Source organism: Poecile atricapillus, chromosome 19 (assembly GCF_030490865.1).
Source record: "Poecile atricapillus isolate bPoeAtr1 chromosome 19, bPoeAtr1.hap1, whole genome shotgun sequence".
Taxonomy (NCBI): Eukaryota; Metazoa; Chordata; class Aves; order Passeriformes; family Paridae; genus Poecile; species Poecile atricapillus.
In genome coordinates this window covers 9,953,997-9,969,127 of record NC_081267.1, presented here as the reverse complement: position 1 = coordinate 9,969,127, position 15,131 = coordinate 9,953,997, and the positions used below count along the sequence as shown (strand labels likewise).

Genomic DNA, 15,131 nt, shown 5'->3' with positions numbered 1-15,131 from the left:
GGGGGAAAGGGGCACTGACTTCCTCCTCACCTGCCTGGGTGTCCTGGGGCATCTTCCTCTTCCTCACAGCAGCCTCCTCCTCCATCCAGCCAAGGTTTGGGAATGAGAGATCCTGGTTTGGGGAAAAATATAATGCACGAGCACATTGGGTTAGGGTGCTCCTCCTGCCCAAGTTCATCTCTAGAAGTTACCGGGTATCTGGGGCCCATAAAAACCTCCCAAACACCAAGATTCACCCCTGAAAATGCCTCCCAGGAGTTCCCCATCTCTGGTCTCTCCCTTTTGGTGTTCAGGGGTTCCCCGCTGTCCCAGCTGCTGGGGGTCATGCTTGCACTGGGGTTCCTCTGTCTACTCAGTCCCTGCCCACCCCAGGTTGCTGGGAGTGCCAGAAATCCAAAAAGTCCCCCCCATTTCCATCTCCTCATTTAGGGATGATGGGGCTTTTTGGATTCCTATGGTCCCTTGTCCCGTGAATCTCTGCTTTGGGGTGCAGAGGGTCCAAGGAGTCCCCCCTGCTCCATTTCAGGCTGTTGAGGGTCCCGTGAATTGTGGCACTCCCCCTCTCTGGGCTCCCCACTTTGGGGTCCTGGGGGACACAGGGCTCCGCTCCTCCCGGCTGCCTCTGACAGCAGCCACCACCATGTGATAAATGTATCTATGAATAAAAATTCGTGAAAGCCTAAATAAATATATCTGTATTTATAATGATATAAGAAAATATAAAATATAGTGTGGCCCAAGGATTCCTCCCCAGACCCAGCAGCAAATACCCATTCAAGAGATAAGGATTCTAGCCGGCACCCAGATAACGATTCTAGCCGGCGCCCATCAACCTAAGAGAATAAGCAGGACACGAGCCATCAGGCTGGACAAAGGAACGAGCCCGGACGAGATACTCATCACCACCGGGACCTGAACGCCCCACCCTGCAAGCCACAGTTGGAGAAGCAATCAAACTGGACAAAGAGAGAAGCCCAGCCGAGATATTCATCGGCTCCAACCCAGACCCAACCACTCCGTCCTGATAGCCCAACCCAAGATGAAATCAAGAGACACTCAGAACCTTTTTACATGCGAAGAGACTCTGCCCAAATGTCTATTGATTCAGTTTCTCAGCGCCAGGAAATCCATTCAACCAACCATCTAGGATCGTTGTTGAATGGTGCCTACTTGAAATTTGGCCTCAGGACACAAAACCCCTATAAAAACCCAGGACAGAGAACCCTCCTTCGTGGATTTGGGAAAATCTGTACCTTTGAGTATCGACCCCTGTCCACCCAGCGCTGCGTTGATATATTTTATTGTGGTTTTTCCTTTTGTTGTTTGTTTTATTGAAATTGCTTTATAATAAATTGTTTTTTTATTTAACCTCATTTTGCCATTGCATTTATAACAACTAGGAACCCCCAATGCCCCCCAAGGGGCATTTTCTGCTCAGCTTTGGAGTTCTTCATTCTCCAAACATCCCCCCCATAAAACCCAACCCAGGGATCCCCCAGGATATCTGGGTCAAGCTCCCCCTCCATGGTCACCTGTGGGATGGGGGGGGTGATGATCCCACAGGTGGAGGGCTGTGTATTCAAGGAGTGCTCGACCTCGTGGTCCCTTCTACTTCCCCTGATCTTCATTTGTCCCTCTTCTTCCTCCTCTTCATCCTCCTTAACTCCACCTTCTTATACTTCCATCCCTTCACTCTCTCTTTCTTCATCCCTCCTCTTCCATCCCTCCTCCTCCTCCCCCAGGAGCAGTGACACCCTCGGTGCCCCGTTCCCAAACCCCTCACAGCCCACGGCAGGAGCGGGGATGGAGCCGGGACAGGTCGGGATGGGCAGCGCGGGGCTCTCCGCTGCTCCCACCCGCTGGGGACGGGGGGAACCCGGCCCGGGGAAAAGGAGAGGGAAACTGGGAAAATTGGGGGCTGCAGATCCAACCTGGGGCTGGCTGGGGACCCTGGCTGGGGACTGCCAGCCCTTGGGGCTCCTCTGGGGAGATGCGGGAGGGGGGAACACAGAGAGGGCTGGGGGATCCCAGGAGTGGCAGCACTGGCAGGGACTGGTTTGTACTGGGATCATCCTGGCAGTGGCTGGGATTGCACTGGCTGTGTACTGACATCATACTGGGATCATACTGGGAGGAGCTGGGCCCATGCCAGGAGAGACTGCGATCACACTGAGGGAAACTGGGATCATACTGGGATCAGACTGGCAGTGAGTAGGAAACAATTGAGGGGACAATTGAGACCAGGTTCGTAGGAAATGGGATATACTGGGAGTTACTGAGATCATGCTGAGGCTGACTGGGAGCAGCTGTGATCAACTGGGGTCATGCCAGGAGCAACTGGCAGGAACTGGGAGTTCCTGGGTGCATGCAGGGGGTAACTGGAAGCAACAGGACTTATACTGGGATGAACTGGGATTCTGCTGGAGGTGAATACGATCATGCTGGCAGGGAGTCCAACTCCACTGAGGCTGACTGGGAGTGGTTGTGAGCAAATGGGATCATGCTGGAAGGAATTGGGAAGAACTGGGAATATGCCCTGCGCTCCCCAGAACACCGGGATCGCCCCCCATATGTCCCATAAGTCTCCCCCAGACCCTTCAGGATCCCCGAGTGACCCCTCAGCACCCGTTCGGATCACCCCAAAGCGTCCCTGGATCCCTGAATGCTCCTGACCCCACAGATTCCCCTTCCAGCCACTCCTGGGAATTCATCTCCCATCATCCCACAACACAGTTCCGCGCCCAAACCTCCTGCCGTGCCCCGCGCCCTAAAGAGCCCGGTTACAGCTCCCCAGGTTCCCCCCAAGTGCTCCCGAGCTGTATACATTCACCCCGAGCACCTGCAGCACGGCTCGGACACAAAAGTTTTCTCCAAGCGCTTCCCCGCACCGCCAAACGCGCCTTCCGAGCCACTTCCGGAACTACAGCTCCCATCATGCTCCGCGGCGCCCATAGAGCGCTATTCCAACCGGGACTGCATCTCCCGTCATGCCCCGCGCCTCACCGGAATCCATTGGAGCTGCGCCTACAACTCCCGTGATGCTCTGCGGCCCCATTAAACCGTATTATACCGGCGCCTACAACTCCCATCATCCCCCGCGGCCCATAGATTCCCTGTTACAGCCCCCCAAGTGCCCGCCTGGACCCCGAAGGGCCCCCAGATTCCCCTCCCTGACCTCCAAGTGCCCCCCTGGACCCCCAAGTGCTCCCCTGGATCCCGAATTGTCCCACAGAATCCCTAAGTGCCCCTCCAAGTGCCCACCCGGCTCCCCCAAGTGTCCTCCAGACCCCCAGGTTCTCTCTAAATTCCCTCCCCAGATCCAAAACTGCCCCAAATGTTCCCCAGAAAAGTCCCCATGGACCCCAAAGTGGCCCCTTTTACCCTGTCTGAGAAAATGATAAAAATTATGATCAAAGGACTAAAAATAGGAATAATTAGCATAAAGAGGGTGAAATAGTAGTCAATTAATTAATGAAGGGAATTGTGGTACTTAGAATCAAAGACCGATAATGTTTTTAGTTGATAAAAATGTATCAATTCTTTTATATAAATATAAAAAATAGGTTATAAAAATACAGAATAATATTATTATAAAAATCAAAATTTTATTTTTATAAATTAATTAGATTTTAATGATAAAGAAAAGTTTATAAATGTTTTCAATGTTTTGGGATGTCAGTTCCAGGTGGGCGATGTCAGACATGCTGAGGCTCGGGGTGAGGAGCAGGTTGTCCAAACAGGGGCAGCCCACAAGGGGCTCATTCTTCTCTGTGACCAGACCTCCTCAGGAGACATTCAGCATCAGGATTGTAAAGAGTAAATCCTGACCTCCTGATCAGTACACAAAGATGTTTTACAGTTTGAACAGTAGAATGTTGTCACTGTAAGGGGCCTTCTTTTTTAATATACCTCATGTTGTGTCATGTTTGTTAAATAAAAAATGTTGTTGTACCAGCCTTCTTTGTTAAAATATTGTTATAAATGAAATTAGAATTTTGACAACTAGGTCCCTTGGGTTAATGGCAGTTTAATTAAAAATGAATACAATTTACTAAACTGAAGAGTAATGTGGTATAAAAGAATACAGTTCAGTAAAATAATACTGTTTAATAAAAATTAAAATTTATATATATAATCTGCTAGAAATTAAGTATGATTAAAGCATAAGCAAAACCGACCAGGGTACGGAGGCTTCCCACACTGCCTCATATTCAAAACAAAGCACTTCAAGCTAAACTTATATACTGTATGCTTTTACATATTCTTTAATGTTTCCTGTAAGTTTCCTCCTATTTCCAATTTTTCTGACTTTATGTCACTTTTCTTCACGGCGCATGCCTCACTTGTTGTTAGGGGGTCTTCAGTCTTCTTTTGGTGGTCTTTTGGCAAAGGCTTCTCCTCTTCTTCATTGTCCTTCGGATAATCTTACAAGTTTGCGTGTGTGTACTAAGCCTTGTGTTATGTTAGTCTACTAATTAGCCTTATGTTTCCTAATCTTTAGGCCCAATGCCTAAATTTGTTCTAATTTTGGTCCATCTCAGGGCCATTTTGGTCTTGAGACATCATTTATCTTCTAAACTACATCCTGTACATTAATTTTGACATGTAACATCTGCAAAGGGGTACATCTGCTTTGTAACACTGATTCATGATTGTTTCTAATTATAACAACTTTAATAACAGTTACAATTTAGTTAGCAGGAAACAATTCCATTTATTACAACTGCAAATACCCCTTATGCACCTTTTTATTGGTTTCCATGCTAATGGCCTTGCTTTCCTCCTTGCTATGGATAAATTTGTATTTTCTCAATTTCTCCTTTTGCTAACTCAATTGCTTGGCCTGCAGATCAGCTGCTAAGCCCATCCACATTCACCTCTTAGTCTTCAGAGGGAAACTTTGAGCACAGTGAGAATCTCCCAGTGTGCCAGAGGGTCCATGTGTGCCAGCTGCAGCTGGGGCCTCAGCCATCTCCTCTCTCAACAGGTTCCCCTCTGCAGCTTCACAGGAAAGGCCAAACACCTCCCTCAGGGACACCTGTACCACACATTTCACATCTCCATGCCCATACGTGATGTCCCTGTCACAGCTGCATTACCAGCTTGCTGCTGTGCAGATGCTGCCACCACCCAAAGCAAGGCCCTATTGAAGGGACCCGCCCAAGAAGCTGTGCTGGCCCCAGGTTCTCCTCTCAGCTTTCTGGGTTTTATTGGGTGGCACAGCCTGTGCCAGGGGTTGGCAAGGTGCCTGCAGGCCCCAGCTCTGTGGGCAACAGGGAATATCCTGGACATACCAACCATGCTGCCTGCTCAGGAGTGGAGCACAGCATGGGCTCACGCTGCCCATTGCTCCTGCAGATGCAGCCGGCACCACAACACGTGTTTCCAATTCCCAGAAGGGCATCAGAAGAGGTTTCTGTCAAGGAACACACTGTTGGCTAGAATTAATGTCAGGCCTGTTTTGTTTGGTGCTTGTCTTCATTTTATGCTGTGTTGGAATCTGGTATGTCTGGAAGACAAAACGGTGAGTATTTTGTTCATCTTTCCCTCAAACAGCTTCTTTTGAAAGTCTGTTGTAGAATAGAAACATTCCCAGTGAGGCTGCTGTGGACTTGTGGGTTGTCCTTGGTTGTCCAAATAACTCTGCCGAGAGTTCTGCTGCTGCCCAGGGCTTTCATTGGCCTCTTAATTGCTGGGCCTTGTCCTGGGGAGCCCGCTGGGGCTGCAGCCAGTGCTGGCTGCCACTGAGGCTGCCTGGCCAAGAGCAGCCCCAGGAGCAGCAGGCAGAGGCAAAGCAAGGTGAGCAGGAGAAAGAGCGGGGATGACATTGCCCTTGAAAGGCAGAGGTGCTCTGGGGCCCGCTCCTGGCCAGGGACCCTGCCCAGAGCCATCCCCTGCTCTCCAGGGCCTTGAGGGGCAGCTGTCCAGCTGGGCCAAGCTGTGCCAGCAGCTCCAGCCGTGCTGGGGAGCCTTGGCAGCTCTGGGCCCTGCTGTGCAGGAGGGTCCCTGTGTGCCAGCGGCAGCTGGCGGCTTCAGCCACCTCTTCTCTCCACAGGAGCGCCTCTGCAGCTTCAGAAGACTGGCCAAAGGCTTCAATCAGGGAGAACTACACCTGTCTTCCTCCATCTCCAAGCCAGTGTCCGTTGTCCCCTCCACAGCTGTATTATCAGCTTATTGCTGTGCCGCCACCACCCAGAACAGAACCCTCTGTCCCTGAAGGTGCTGGCCCTGGTGCCTGGTCAGGCCCAAATGTGGGCCCCTCCTGCCAGGGAAGGGCTTGAACAAAACCTTTGGGCTTCTGCTCTGGGGTCTGGCTGGTACCACCAGCACTGGCACAGCTGCTTGGCTAGCCACAGCCTTGGATGGGCAGGAAGCAGCTGGGCATGGGGCATATCTTTGTTTTCAATTTTTAGAAACTAGAAATTATTAGAAATATGTAAATTTTTTTTTTTTGGTAGAAAGAAGTCCTCAAATGTTTCTTTTCTTTTTCTAGAGAGTAGTAAAATGTTTTTCAAAGTAGTTTTAGAATTCTGGAACATTTTTTCCATTTCTTCAATAAAACATGGAATTTCGTTTAAGTGGTAATGTTTACTCTAGGAAGAACTGAGACATCCCAAGACACCCAGCGTACTGGGAGGCTCTTTTCCCAATGGAGATTTGGATCTAGTAAAAAAAAAAAAAAAGCATAAAATATTTTTCCAGATATTTTCTGGGATTACTGACAAGCTGACCTCTTAGTCTTCAGAGGCAAACTTTGAGCACAGTGGAAATCACTTAAATTCACCATCTTGGCTTCTGGAAGAACTCTCTCAGTTCTAGAGCAGGGGCTTCTTCCTGCTGCCCTCAGGCTCTCCTCTCAGCCTTCTGGGCTTTGTTGGGCAGCACAGCCTGTGCCAAGGGGCAGCAAGGTACCTGCAGGCTCCAGACCTGGGGGAAACGGAATATCCTGGCCATATCCACCGTGCTGCCAGCTCAGCAGTGGAGCACAGCACAGACTCACGCTGCCCATGGCTCACGCAGATGCAGCTGGCACCACAACACGTGTTCCCAATTCCCAGAAAGGCATTGGAGAGGTTTCTGTCATGGAACACACTGCTGGCTAGAGTTAATGGCACACCTGGCTCTTCTATGACATGCAGGTGATGGGGGACCCCTGTAAGGCTGCCAGATGATTGGGGTCCATTGTGAGGCACACGGGCAGGGTGTTGTGTTTTCCAGTAAGACATGCACAGGTTTGGGTCTTTTATAAGTGGTGCATGTGGCTGAGGTTTCCTCTTGAAGTTCTTAGGGGAATTGGGATCACTTCTATGGCTACAGGTGACTGGAGAACCCTGTAAGACTGGCAGGGGGCTTGAGTTCCTCGTGATTTACGTGGTGGTTTAGTGGTTGCCATCAAGGCCTGTAGAGGAGCCGAGTCCTTCCTAAAGTGGGCTGGGGGCCGGATTCTTTTGTGAGGCACATGAGGTTATTTTGGGGTCTCTCAAAAAATGTGCACAAATTCCCTGTGAGGAACAAGGGATATTTTGGGGTCCCTGCCAAGGTTTGCAGAGATCCCTCATGAGGCACAAATGAATATGGTCTCTCCTAAGATTTGCAGAGATCCCTCATGAGGTGTGCAGTGGGGTTAAACTAGAGGGGTTTGTTAGTCTTCTCAGCACAGCAAAGGGACACTCTCGGTGGAGGTTGTGCAAAGCTGGCAGGAAGCTTCCTGCAGAGCCTCGGGCCTCGCCTGTGGGCTGTGCAGGCAGACAGAGCCCATCCCTTGGGGACCGGGGCCAGGCCGGGCCTCTGGACCCACCGCGCCCTTGTCGGGCCCTGCCCCATGGCTGGGCCGGGCCAGGTCAGTCCCCAACAGGGAAGGGCTGAGGGCCCGGGTCCGATGGGGCTGCCGAGCAGTGCCTGAGGCACAACAAGGGCCTCGCTAAGCCCTGGCTCTGTGCTGCAGACAAACACACATTTACAGCCACAGCCGTTCCCTGAGCCACAGGAGGCACCCGGGGTTACATCTCAGGCAGTGGCTTCTCTGCCACTGAGGACCTCCTTGCAGTGCCCCATTCCCTAAACAGGATGGGGAGCCCAGCACACCATGAAAACGCTTCTGATCTGTGCTCCTGTCCAGACTGGCATTGAGATATGGATTGACGTGCAGTCCTGGTCAATCACATTGTGAAGATCATGGTGCATGCTGGAGACAACTTCTCAATGTCCCTTTGCTGACAGAATAAGCAGTGATTATTAATCATGGCCAGGAGCAGCCCCAGGCACTCCAGGCAGAGGCAAAGCAAGGTGGGCAGGAGAAAGAGTGGTGATAAGATTGCCCTTGAAAAGCAGACAGCAGGGACCCTGCCCAGAGCCATCCCCTGCTCTCCAGGGCCTTGAGGGGCAGCTGTCCAGCTGGGCCAAGCTGTGCCAGCAGCTCCAGCCGTGCTGGGGAGCCTTGGCAGCTCTGGGCCCTGCTGTGCAGGAGGGTCCCTGAGTGCCAGCAGCAGCTGGGGACCTCTTCTCTCCACAGGAATGGCTCTGCAGCTTCACAAGACAGACCAAAAACTTCAATCAGGGAGAACTACACCTGTCTTCCTGCATCTCCCAGTCAGTGTCTGTTGTCCCCACCAAAGCTACATTATCAGCTTCTTGCTCTGCCAGCAGCAGCCAGGCATGGTGCACCATGTTATCTTTGTTTTTCATTTTTAGAAGTAAGAAGATTTTAGAAATATTTAGAAATTTTTTTTTTTTTTTTTAGAAAGTAGTCGACAAATGTTTCTTCTCAATTTCCATAGTAGTTGAGGATTTTTCAAAGGCGTTTTTGAATTTCTCACCTGTCACTTGAGACACACAACACACACTTGTGCAGAGACTGCAATGGCTTCTTCTTCATTACAAAGTATTGTCAACATTTATTCACTTAACAAAGCATGATCTTAAGTCATTAGTTACATCAAAACAGCTCATTATATTCATTGGGCAAAGCAATGGCTTAATATATTTTATTGGTACAAAGCAATTAGCATCAACAATTAATTGGCAAGAGTTTACAAAAGATTATTAAGGCACGTACGCTGCCTCTAAGGCACGTATTACATAACTGCAAATACCCCTTATATCCCTTTTTATTGGTTTCCATGCTAATGGCCTTGCTTTCTTCCTTGCTATGGATAAATTTGTATTTTCTCAATTTCTTCTTCGGCTAACTCAATTGTTTGGCCTGCAGACCAATTGCTAAGCCCACCCACATTCACCTCTTAGTCTTCAGAGGGAAACTTTGAGCACAGTGAGAATCTCCCTCTGTGCAAGAGGGTCCCTGTGTGCCAGCTGCAGCTGGGGCCTCAGCCATCTCCTCTCTCAACAGGTTCCCCTCTGCAGCTTCACAAGTCCAGCCAAACACCTCCCTCAGGGACACCTGCACCACACATTTCACATCTCCATGCCCATTCGTGATGTCCCTGTCACAGCTGCATTACCAGCTTGCTGCTGTGCAGATGCTGCCACCACCCAAAGCAAGGCCCTGTGTCCCTGAAGGGACCCGCCCTGCTCTGTGGCCTGGACTGAAGGTGGGTCCCTCCTGCCAGGGCAGGGCCCAGCACAGCTCTTCTGTTCCAATAAAGAGGTGGAGCTCTCACCCCAGTGTCTGGCTGGTACCACCAGCAAAGCCCACACAGCACCAGCCCTGGCTGAGCTCCATGTCCAGGAGCAGGCAGGGCTGACCATGGTGTGGGCAGGCAGGAGCCAGGCAGGGGCTGCTGTGACCAGCGGCAGGGCACTGAGGGGCTGGGGGAGTCCGTGTTGAGCATCCCTGGGATGAGGGCACATTTCCTTCACTGGCATCACCTGGGCCTGAACCTCCTCCAGTGCCATGCCCAGGAAAAGAGGCAACCATCAAGAACATCTCCTGGGACACTGCCTGACCAGCAATGTCAGCAGGCAAAACCAAGGTTTTGTTTAGCAATGATCCTTTGATGAACTCAAAGATTTACAATCAGTCCAGTACAGATTGGAGTGCAGATGGGAGTAACTCAGGGGGTACAGCCAAGGCCATGAGGTCACAGCAGCCTGTGGGGTGACAGCAGGCTGAGGTGACAGCAGGCTCTGAGGTCACAGAGGTCCCAGAGCCCCGTGGTTGCACAGCACCACAAGGACCGAGCAGTCAGTCCTTGACCACGACTGTTGTGGCAGCAGCGGCGGCGGCAGCAGCGGTGCTGACATTGGGACAGTGGTGTCAGGACAGTGGTGGCAGCAAGAGCTGCAGGACTGGCAGTGGGCAAGGCACCATGGCCTTTGCTCTGCGCCTCCTCCTCCTGCTCCTCCTGGCAGTGGCCCTGCCTGACAGGGCTGCCCAGGCTGCTCCATGGCGAGCAGGGCGAGCAGGTGAGCCGGCAGCCTGGTTTCCCTTTCCTGGGACAGCGCTCCCTTCTCCCTGGGAAGCATTGGGGATGGTTTTCCTCAGGGCTTTAGGGGGGGTTTCCTCTGTGGGAGGGAGAGAATCCTCAGGGGCCCTGGGCTGGTCCTGCTGCCCCTCCAGAGATGTTGCACAGGGCCTGCAAAGAGGGTGGAGAGTGACCAGAGCCAGCCCAGAGCTCCCCAGGCCTCTCTGCAGCTTTGGCCATGTCCATTGACATCTGGCTCCCACAGCCTTACCTGACCCCCTTGCAGTGCCCAGTTCCCTGAGGCAGAAGGGGATCCCAGCACACCATGGAATGGTTCTGATCTGTGCCTAGCACAGCAGGAAGGGATCCATGTCAGCCTCGCTGCCCCACTGCTGCTTTCACACACTGCAGGGCTGTTTCCCAGCCTGGCCTGGCTGCAGCTTCTCCCCAGCCTCTGCAGGAAGGCATTTGGCATCAGCTGACAGGGAGCCCAAACTGCAGCACAGGCCATGCACACCCAGAGATCCCCTGCAATTTCCCAGTCTTGGGGCAGATGTGGAATGGCAGCTCTTTGGAGGAGGGAGGGCCCTGGCCTGGCTCCAAAGTTTTGATGGCTTCCTGAACCTTATCCATGACTTTGACAAAAATTGCCTTTTGAAGATGCCACCTTCCTGTTGGGGAACAGCCCCACCTGATCCAGCTGTGGCTCTTCCTTTCTCCAGAGATGAACCCAAAGGCTATGCTGAAGGCAGCGTTTCCCAGAGGAAGCAGTGGCTCATGGGCAGCCTCTGCTGCAGGAAGGGAGGCCATGCCAGGCACAGTCCCAGGAGGTAATTGCTGTGCCTCTGGGCCTGAGTCCTGCTGAGGCTTGAGCTTCCATTTCTGCTGCTTGGCTGTGCGAGCACAGTGCAGAGGAATTATCCTGAGCAGGCTCAGGGCACTTGGCTATAGAGCAGTCCTGCTGGGATCCCTCCATGGGAGACTGTTGAGGGTTAGGTGGGAATTTTTACCCATTATGTGCTGGGAAGCCTAACTACCGGTACTTAAGGGTGCTCACGAAGGACAAAGAGTAGCCGGGCCCAGGGTGGCGGGGAAGGGGGCAGAAAAGGAGGGTGGGGACAGTTTTTGGCTGGCTTTTTTTCCTCGGCTTCGGGGAAGAAGGACGTTCGTGCGCTGGGTCGCGGAGCTGCTGCCTCTCCTTCTCCCCTCTTTGGTTGGTGGCCTCGCACCCCCTGTCCTGCCAGGCATCGCCGTGGAGCTGCTGATACACCTCATCCACCAGCCCAGGATCTCAGCTCATCCCTGCTGTTCCAGCTGACTGTTTCCTCGGAGCCCTGCAGGAGCACCAGGACTGACTGCCCGAGGGGTTTGTGAAAACCAAGCCTCTCCTCCATCCCGTCTCAGCCGAGAAAGCTGTCCCGGGGTCCCTGGTTCTGTTTTCTTGTTATTGCTGTAGTTATTGTTTGTTTGTTTACCTGGTTATACTAGTAAAGAACTGTTATTCCTATCCCCAGATCTCTGCCTGAAAACCCTTTGATTTCAAAATTATAATAATTCGGAGGGTGGGGGTCTACATTCTTTCATCGCAAGGGAGGCTCCTGCTCTCCCTAGCAGACACCTGTCTTCTAGAACCAAGACAGATTTTGGCCGCCCAACGTGGGGCACTGAGAGAAAAAGGGCAAAAAAGGAATAACAGTTCTTAAATAACCTAACTTTTGTGTGCTGGATTTAGAAACCTTGTTAGGTAGAACCATGTTGTTTAGCTTACCCAGGTTCGTGGGCCATGTGGTCACAGCTATATTTCTCCCATTTGCTGCACCTTACCTAAATATGGGTCCTATAACTAAGGCTACTGTGGCTATTATCCAGCTTGTTTTGTGGGTTGATAAGGTGAGGAATTCATGGATGTTTAATGTCCTCTGGACGGCGGGCTCATGGATTCAGAGCTGTCACACACTAACTGGATGGTTTTCAGGTTACTTTAATAATGGTACCTACTGGGAGAAAAAGACAGCTGGGGAAATTTTCTCCCAACCTTTCACCCAGTTCCTTGGGCCTACCCCGCCAGTTTTCAAAGGGCTAAAATCTTCTCTGGATGCTAATGACATCATACAGTGGCTGGTGTTGCTGATAGGCCTGTTCTACTTAGCCTTCAGAGACAAAGGGAAAGAGACCGGAGGTGCTGCCCCAGAGCCTGCCCCTGCCCCAGAGACAGGGAGTGGTGCTCCAGAGCCTGCCCCTGCCCCAGAGACTAGGGGTGCTGCTCCAGAGCCTGCCCCTGCCCCAGAGACAGGGAGTGCTGCTCCAGAGCCTGCCCCTGCCCCAGGGAGTGCTGCTCCAGAGCCTGCCCCTGCCCCACAGCCCACCTCAGAAATGAACCACCCAGGGTGGGTGGGGGTGCTGGTGAAGGAGATGCATGAGATGGGCCAGATGCTAAAGGAGTGCATTTACTCAGCTGCTGGGAAACCCTTCCCCTGCCCCAAAGAGGGAGAGTCTGATGGTGCAGCAGTGGAACCCACAGATGTTACAACCATCCAGGTTCCAGATGAACCACAAGGGCAGTCACAGCCAGCAGCTGTTGCCCCCGTGGAAACGAGGAAGTCTAAGATGAAATCACAGCACCCTGCTGATAAGGATAAGAAAGGAGGGTCCTCACAACCCACAGGGGAGCCAGAAGTTGAAATCATTACTGAGTCTCTGACATATGACAGTCTCCGTAAGTTACAAAAAGACATTGTGAGGCGAGGGCGTGAGCCTTATACCACCTGGTTACTTCGGGTCTGGGACCTTATGGGTACAGGCGTGCAGCTGGATGGTGGTGAAGCGAGGAATGTGGGACCCTTGACGCAGGACTCAGGTGTGAATCAGATATTCGTCAGGGAGCAAGGGCCCCTTTCCCTCTGGGAGCGGCTTTTGATGAGTGTAAGAGAAAGGTTTGTCCATAGAGAGAGAATGGAGGAGCACTATCATAGAAGGGAATGGAAAACCATTGAGGAAGGGATCCAACAGCTGAGAGAAGTGGCAATATTAGAGGTCCTTTTTGGAAGGGGTGGACAGCATGATAATGACCCCGACAAAGTCAGGTGCACTGGGCAGATGTTGTGGAGTCTGGCAAATCTAGGGCCACGTGACTACACCACCTATATTGCAACAATTAATGCCGATAACGGCCGAGAGACGGTGGGTTCTGTTGCCACCAGGCTTAGAAATTATGACAGTATGGTCCATGGCCCACATCAGGCTAAGATTTCTGCTGTGATTAAGGAACTCAAAGAGGAGATGAGGGAAATGAGGGAAGAGATGAGGAAGAGCAGTTCCCATATGGCACCAGTGCGGGTCACAAGCCCAAAACTCCAAGCCCCACGTCCCGCAGCTAGAGAGAGAGGGTACACCTCACGAACTGAGCTGTGGTTCTTTCTACGTGACCATGGGGAAGACATGGGAAAGTGGGATGGGAAACCCACTTCTGCCCTGGCAGCACGAGTGCGTCAACTCAGGCAGGGAACCAGTAACCAGAAAGGTTCCACTAAAGTGAAGGTAGCCTCAACCTCCCGTGATGAAACTGCCAGATATTACAGAAAAGAGGATGATCCCCTTGAAGGAACCTCTAGCATGTATGCCCAGGGAGGAGAGGATGACCAGTGCTAGAGGGGCCCTGCCTCTAGCCAGGAAGAGGCACGGGAAAACCGGGTCTTTTGGACGGTGTGGATCCGATGGCCTGGCACATCAGAGCCACAAAAATACGAAGCTTTAGTTGATACTGGTGCACAGTGTACCCTAATGCCATCAGGACATGTGGGGGCAGAACCTGTTTCCATTGCTGGGGTGACGGGGGGATCGCAGCAGTTGACTCTGTTGGAAGCTGAGGTGAGCCTGACTGGGAAGGAGTGGCAGAAACATCCCATTGTGACTGGCCCAGAGGCCCCGTGTATTCTGGGCATGGACTTCCTTCGAAATGGCTATTACAAAGACCCAAAGGGACTCAGGTGGGCTTTTGGAATAGCTGCTGTGGAGGCAGAGGACATTAAGCAATTGAACACCTTGCCTGGACTATCAGAGAACCCATCTGCAGTAGGACTCCTGAAGGTGGAAGAACAGCGAGTGCCAATTGCCACCTCGACAGTGCACCGCCGACAGTATAGGACAAATCGAGATGCTGTGATCCCCATCCACAAGATGATCCGAGAACTGGAGAGCCAAGGGGTGGTCAGCAAAACCCACTCACCCTTCAACAGCCCCATCTGGCCTGTGCGCAAGTCTGACAGAGAATGGAGATTGACTGTGGACTATCGTGCATTGAATGAAGTGACTCCACCGCTGAGCGCTGCCGTGCCGGACATGCTGGAGCTCCAGTACGAGCTGGAGTCCAAAGCAGCGAAGTGGTACGCCACTATTGACATTGCCAATGCATTTTTCTCCATTCCCTTGGCAGCAGAATGCAGGCCTCAGTTTGCCTTCACGTGGAGGGGAGTGCAGTACACCTGGAACCGACTGCCCCAGGGGTGGAAGCACAGCCCCACCATCTGCCATGGACTGATCCAGGCTGCCCTGGAAAAGGGTGAGGCTCCAGAACATCTGCAGTACATTGATGACATCATTGTGTGGGGGAACACAGCAGTGGAAGTATTTGAGAAAGGAGAAAAGATCATCCAGATTCTGCTAGAAGCCGGCTTTGCCATCAAGAAGAACAAAGTCAAAGGACCTGCTCGAGAGATCCAGTTCCTGGGAGTAAAGTGGCAAGATGGGCGGCGTCAGATTCCCACTGAGGTC

The 15,131-nt window shown here is 52.0% G+C and overlaps 1 pseudogene; it reads left to right on the top strand.

Annotated features, from left to right (window-relative positions):
* LOC131586383 (zinc finger protein 850-like) overlaps positions 1-15,131 on the top strand; it is a 434,360-nt pseudogene that overhangs the window by 345,735 nt on the left and 73,494 nt on the right.